Source organism: Chenopodium album, chromosome 21 (assembly GCF_948465745.1).
Source record: "Chenopodium album chromosome 21, dcCheAlbu1.1, whole genome shotgun sequence".
NCBI classification, from domain to species: domain Eukaryota; kingdom Viridiplantae; phylum Streptophyta; class Magnoliopsida; order Caryophyllales; family Amaranthaceae; genus Chenopodium; species Chenopodium album.
The window spans coordinates 11,843,380-11,851,015 of record NC_137854.1 but is presented as its reverse complement, the minus strand read 5'-3'; positions in this window follow the sequence as shown (position 1 = coordinate 11,851,015).

Sequence of the window (7,636 nt, the reverse complement as noted above, 5' to 3'; positions counted from 1 at the left end):
ATAAGATAATATCAAATGTCGTATAATATAATATTTGGGTTATCTTATGGAATATTTGTTAGGGGATTTTATCGTGTATTTTAATCAATTTATATCTTTCTAGAATATTGTTATTTTCTAGATTTAGGATGTTTGTAACCCTATATGTTAATGAAAAAAGCTAAGCCATTATATTATATTTTCTCTCTAGTTTGTCAATGACTTTTATAATTATTTAATCTAGTTCTTAAATTACCAAAAAAAAAAAATACTATTAAGTGTCCAAGTTCGACAACAAATTAGGACACTCACGGAGACAAACCTCATCACTCCAGTTTGTTTGGATTGAAGGAAATGGAGGGAAAAGAAGGAAAGAAAATAAAGAGATGAATTATACTCCTTCTGTCCCTTAATGTTAGTCCCTGAAGGACAATTTTCACGGAAATTAATAGACCTAAATAAGTAGTAAAAGTATATTGGAAAGATAAATTTACATTGGGCATGCAAAAAAGTAGAGATAGAAAGTAATAAAAGTATATGTAAATGCAAAATTCACATGGAAAAGTTAAAATTTGCACAAATATTGTTGAAATTGGAGGGAATTTGAGTAAAAAAAATTAATATTAATGGTACTTGAAAAACCAAATGGGACTAACATTTTGGGATTTAAGAATTGGCTATAAGAGACTATCAATAAGGGACAGAGGGAGTATATATATATATATATCTATATAATGAGAAATTTCTTAAAATGAGAAGGATGTGAAGGATTTTATGTGCATATATTTTGTATTGAATGTGCAAATTTTGAACTAAATGTGCAAATATTTTTTTACTCGAATTTATATATGTGCATACTTTTACTTCTAAATATGCTTTATATTTACCCCATTAATTCATTCATACAGGGACCTTACTTCTGTCACTCTCTCATCCTCTACTTGCACTAAGATACTACATGTGTTCAATCTTAAAAAACCTTCAGTTCATTGTGCATAATTTTTAAACTAAATATACATAAATCTACTTCAAAATATGAATGATATAACTCCATTTATTCCTTCATATAAAATACTCTTTAGCTGCAGGTTTTTGAGTAGCATTACAATAAACCTCAAATTATATATATGCAAAGTCATGACAAATATAGTCCAGGTTATGAGCATAGTATGTGAAATCGATGACATTCTTTCAGAATACTAAGCAATTTGGAACTTAAACTAGTATCAATGGCGGATTTCTTCCATCGGGAGAATAATTACTTTAAGGCTTTCAATGAATATTTCCCAATAACCTTCTAATGTGTAGTAAATTAACTAATATCTATTACTAATTAAATATTAACGCTCATAATTATTTGTATATGATTTATATAAACGATACGACTACTCGAATTTGATTACCCCGATGTTGTAAAATTGCACGAAATGTTTACTCCTAAATAATATATAGAAAGGAGAAGGAAAGAGTAGTAAAGAAAATTCCCTTCTTGAATCTCAACACAATGGATACTTCCTTTATCATCTTTAAAATAAAAGATAGAACTTTAAATAAGCTTTGATGGAGGGAAGAGGGATCACAGAGAGAGAGAGTTTGTTGCAGTCAAGAGGGAAACTGAAAGTAAAAAATGAATGTGCATAATTTTGTATTAAATGTGCATATTTTTTGTGCTAAATGTGCATTTCGTGGAGGTGAAATGTGCATCGTTTGATTTATATGTACGATCAAGATTGCTTCTCATTATGTACATATACTTGATAAGCTGAGGTACATCAACATACCACTGTAAATACATCAATTATACACTATGGAAACAATAAACTTTCATTTCAAGTACATCTATCAACACATATTTTTGTACAAAAAAAAATAAAGAAAAAAAATCAAGCTTACTTGGTGGAGTTGATGAAAACTAACCTTGTGACTTGAGGTCCCATGTTTAAGCCTCACCTACTATATTTGATGGATCAATGTAATCCCCCATATTTTCAACCTAACTAAAATCTATTTATTTATTTATTTTTTATACAAATACTTTATTTTAATTTTATAATATGAATTATTTTGATGTAAAAACAATAAGATTTGCTAGCTAAAACTATCAAGTGTTTAATTTAGATCATAATCCCTTTTAAGTTTACTAGCCCACTACTTAAATCTTACCCAAGCCCAAACCAATCTTACTCCTACTTGGATTAGGAAGGTTAAGCCCATACCCTTACAAAAACATAAAACCCTTAAACCCACCTTATTTCTCCTCACTTATTCCTCCTCTTTCACGTACACAAAAGGAAACAAAAAAAAAAATAATAATAAAAAATAAAAATAAAAAAATTCACTCTGCTTGCTGTTGCTGCTGTTGCTGCTGCCGCCGAGAGCAGCCCTGCCGCGCCGCCCTACCCTACTCCGGCGACCACCATGGCTCACCCACGACCACTACTTCGCCCCCTTCTATCTCCTTCTTTTTCTTTTGTCAATTTAATTCAAGTTTCTATCTTTATTAAATTTTTGTTCTTAAATTGTTGTTATTGTGATTTGATTATGCATATAATTTATAATAGATTATAAATTTCTAAATTTTGCTATGTTTAATTTAATGACCAAAATTTCAGATTTGGTTTAATCAAGAATTAAGAGTTTAAATGTTGATTTTCATGGTTTTAGGGTTTGAAACATGTTGATTAAGTTACCTAATCATACTAAGTCTAGATTATGTTTATGCATAATTATTTTGATTATATATAAAATTTCAGATTTATTAAATTTTAAATTTTATGTTTAAATTGTACTAATTTCATATCTTTATGTTCCCAATCTCATAAAAAAATGATTATGGGTATTTTATGATTATAAAGCTTTGAACTTTAAAGTCTAATCTTAAGATTAAATTTTCAGATTTTATATTTATTATTTTAGAGCCACTAATTACATTGAATTGGTGTATTTTTGGGTTTAAACCTTACTAAATTAATCTATAATGTAGATAGTTTCAAAGATTACTATAATTCCAAGATTTTATGCATAAAGTTAATTTTCAGATTTTTTATAAATATCTAAACTTGCTGTAATTTCATGTATAAGGGTGTATTTTAAGGTTTTTATGAAGGAAACTTAAAGAACTATATATAAGCTTTTGATTTTGACAAAAGGAAAGGTTTTAAAGTGTTGTTTAATTGGATTTTGAAGGTTTAAAAGTAAGTTAGTATTGCTGTAAATTTGGTTGTTTGGGTATTGATTGAAATTTTATTATTTGGTTTAGGAGAGGACTTTACAAAAGGTGATTTCTAGTTGGTTAAGTGGCCAACCAATTGGTTTATTCAAGGTACGTACGAGCTACGAAACCTTGCCTTTCGAAGCATGTTTAGGAATGAAATGAGAACTTAGTATCATGTATAGAGAAGACTGGGAATAATTGTTTGGTTATACACTGTGATTTCCGAATGATGTGCACTATTTTACTTGGCAAATATTGTTTATGCATTAACTTTGCAAGGTGCGATTAGAGGCAAAGGTATATAAGTATGTGGAATGATTTATTTATTACTCATTCATGATTATTGAAATAGGATGAGTAAAGGAAGAATTCAAGTCTTATTAGACGAGGTTAAGGTTTTGGGGTGCCTTATTGTTAGAATCCAACTCCTTTTGATGTATTTGTTTCCCTTTAGATGCTTTCTAAGAGTTTAGTTTATGTTTTCTAGGCCATATGTCCCATTATTGTGTTACTGTCAGTTCAGTGTTCACTAGGGATTCTGTGCATGTACTACATTAAGCTTTTTAGAGGGCGAATGATTAATGAAATCTTAAAGCCTTCTACCAAGTGTTGCCTTGCTTTTATGCTTGTTTATTGTTAGACCTTTATAGATGTTGTGTCTTACTTGAATATTAGCTCCCCTCCAACCCAACTTGATGCGCTAAGGACTCGTGGTTCGGACCCGCTTGTGCCCGCTTTGAAGTATCGGCCGTCACAAGCCCCGACCACCCACACTCCGTCGCCCAGATAGACGGGAGTGCTCCTGACACTACAAGAAAACAGACAAATAGCGACGGAATCGTTCCGACGGACATAAAATTCCGTCGCAAAAGTCGAAATTTACGACGGATATTTATTCCGTCGGATATTTCCGACGAATTCTAAAAGTTCGTCGGAAATCCGTCGGAAATTTCCGACGGAATTAAAATCCGTCGGAAATTTCGACTTTTGCGACGGAATTTTCCGTCGTACAGTTCTATTTTCGACGGATTTTAATTCCGTCGGAAATTACTTTAAAAAAAAAGCCTTCAAAAAACCCCTTTAGAGAAAACCTAATATAAGACTCTTTCCTCCTATCCTTTTCTCCTCCTTCTCTCTCCTTCCTCCTTCTCCCTGATGCGCCGCTCTCCTCTTCTTCTCTCTGCTTCCTATCTCCTCTTATTCTCTCTTTGCTTCCTCTCCTTCTCGTTTTCCTTTCTCCTCTTCTTCTCTCTCCTTTCTGTTCTCTTTTTCTCCATTGTTGGCCTCTCCTCTTCTCTTACTTTCTTTTGTTATTGGTAGGTGGTGTTCATGATGCCGACGAGTTTGGTTTGGTGGTGTTCAAGACGCCGGTGAGTTTGGTTGGTGGTGTTCAAGTCGATTTCTCGCTAATTTTTAGAAATAAATGGTTTTTCATGTCAAATTCGACCCTGAAAACTTTAGATCTAGAGTTTTCAGGTTTGAATTTGACCTTTAAAACCCAAATTCGAGCCAATTTTGGGGTTTTTTGGGTGAAATTCAAGGTATGTACCTTTTTTCTTACTTATTTTTGTTTTTTGAGATTTTTTTTTTAATTTTATAGTGAATTGTGGTTGAATTGCGGTGGTGGTGGTGGACTTGTCGGTGGCGGTGGTGTAGATCTAGGTTAGGGTTTGGGTGTTTTAGGTGTTTGGATCTGGGTATGGGTTTGGGTTTGGGTTAGGGTTTGGCTGTTGAAGTTCGGGTTTAGGGTGTTGGGATTTTAATTTTTTTTCTTCTTTTTTTTGTTAATTTTTTCGGGTTTCGGCGGTAGTTTTAGGTGGGTTTCGGCGGTGGTTTAGGTGGGTTTCGACGGTGGTTTTAGGTGGGTGGTGGCGGTAGGTCTGTTTTCATTTTTTGTTTATTATTTTTCTTTTTTTTTTTGTTCAGTTTTCAAAGAATTTTTTAGGTTTTAAGTTTTCATTTTAATATATTTTGTTTGTTTTTTGTTAATTTTTTCGGGTTTGGTGGTAGATCTGGTGGTTGTGGGTGGTGGGGTGGTTCTGGACTGCTGATACGAGTTAGGGGTTGGTGGTTGTGGCGGTGTCTGATGTTGGGTTTTTTGGTGGTTGGAGGTGGTGATACGTCGTGCCAGTGGTGGCGCGGCGTATTTTTTTTAAATTCAGAAAAGCAATTTCCGACGGAAATTCCGTCGGAAATTTTCGACGGAATTGAATCCGTCTGAATTTTCCGACGGATTGTTGCTGTACCTGAACAGAATTTTCTGACGGAAAATTCCGTCGGAATAGTGTTTCCGACGGAATTTTCGTCGGAAAAGTTCATTTTTCCTACAAATGCTTTTCCGACAACCGCTTCCGACGGAATTCCGTCGTAAACCCTATTTCCGACGGAATTCCGTCGTAAACCCTATTTCCGACGGATTTCAGGGTGTTTCCGATTGAATTTTTCTGTCGGAATTTAGCCTATTTCTAGTAGTGTGAGATTATATTGCCCGCTTGTGTTGCTTTGTGCTCACAAGCCCCTCTTCCGCTCAAGGCTAGCATTCTTGCCGCCAAAAGGCTAGAGCGCGCCGCACGTTTCGGGGCCCAAACTCCCGGACCGTGACAGTTGGTATCAGAGCCGAGGCTCAAACCTCTTCGCAAGCAACCCGTGTAGGCACCAAGGAGGGCTACACGAAGATGGAATTCTTAGAAGAAAGGCTCGCTTGGCTCGAGGAGAAGGCGGACAAATGGGCCGAGCTCCAAGTCATTGTACACGAGCAAGCCGAGAAAATTGTGAAATTGATGGCTTACAAAGATGCCCTCCGCGAACAATTGCAATTTGTTCAAGGACAAGCTGACGAAGCACTTGAGAAATGTGCTACCTTAACGCGCGCTGTGGGCAGAGACGCGCACTGGGTGTTGGTGTGGCGAAGATCAAGCCGCCCAAACCTCGCGACTACAGTGGCGCTAGAGACGCTAAAGAAGTTGATAACTTCCTCTTCGACATGGAGCAGTACTTCCGAATATGTCAACTGAGTGACGATCAGAAGGTGGATACTGTCATCATGTACTTGTCCGAAGATGCTAAGTTGTGGTGGCGCACCAAGCACGCAGACATCAGAGCAGGAAAGATAAAGATTGATACATGGGCGGAGTTCAAAAAGGAACTCAAAGAACAATTCTACCCCGTCAACACAGCATTTGTTGCGCGGATGAAGTTGCAAGAGTGTCGTCAGAAGGCGACTATGTTAAGGAATACTCGGCGATAATGTTTGACATCACAGACATGAATGAGAAAGATCGTGTGTTCAACTCTGTCAACGGGTTAAAGGAATGGGCGCAGTGAGAGATTTTGAGGCAGAATATTGATACCCTCGCTGCTGTTATGTGTGCTGCTGAGAGATTGATGGACTACTCAGTCGGGAAGGGTCGTCAATCCGATAATAATTCAAGTGGGACGTCAACACGCTCTAACAGTCCGTCTCCAAGCTCTCCAAAGGGTACAGAGAATGGCTCACGAGTATTGTCCAACACCATTAATACATATCATAGAAGAAGTGGAGGAGGTGATGCCCAAAGACAAACATCTACCCCCTCCCAAAGAGTTAATACAAGTTGGAGGGACTAACGTTTCCCAAAAGTTGCACAAAAGGGACTAACGTTTGGCAAGTTGCAAAGAGGGTACTCAACCCACTATTGCAGGTTAACAATCAGATTGCAAAGGTCAATGACCGGTTAATTCCTATTTTCCTTTAAAAAAAATAAAAAAATCCACTCAGCTGTACTTTGGGAAGTGAAAAGCCATCATTACACTGACAATGGCACGCTTTTTGGAAAGGTTTATGCCTTTTTATTCACTCTCTCTCACCCCATTGGCTTCCTCATTATTTAGCTTCCATTTTCAGATAAATACAGAGCATTTCATTCCAAAAAAAAAAAACTCGAACTTCCTCTTCAAAAAAATCGCCATTAATGTGGGAGTGTGATTGTGAATCTTCTGCCAAGAAAGCAAAGTTGGCTGAGCTTCAATCTAGTCAAGGTATATTCCCTTTTTTTGTCTTCACCTTCGTAATTTCGCCATTAATGTTGTTGTATGCTTGTTCTGTTTTTTTTGGGCGAATTTTGTTTGAAAGTGATTTTTCTTGTTTCAATTATCATGATCTTGTATTTTGTTTGCGTAATTCTGTTGTTTGTGGGTGATTATCAAAATTTAATTGTGTTGTTGTTGGGTAGAATTTCTTGAGAATTATTTCTAGGGTTTTGGCTTACTAAAACAGAGTAGGATTTCCCATGGAAATTACCTTGTCTAACTCCATTAATTTACCTAGGTATGGACGCTCTTTCTGATGCCCACCCAATTTTCAGCAACCCCGATTTGCTTGTGGTCCATGTCTTCTCCAAGCTGGACTGGGGTAGTCGGGATAAAGTGAAGAAGGTCTGCAAGAGATGGCGTTTGTGGTGGAAG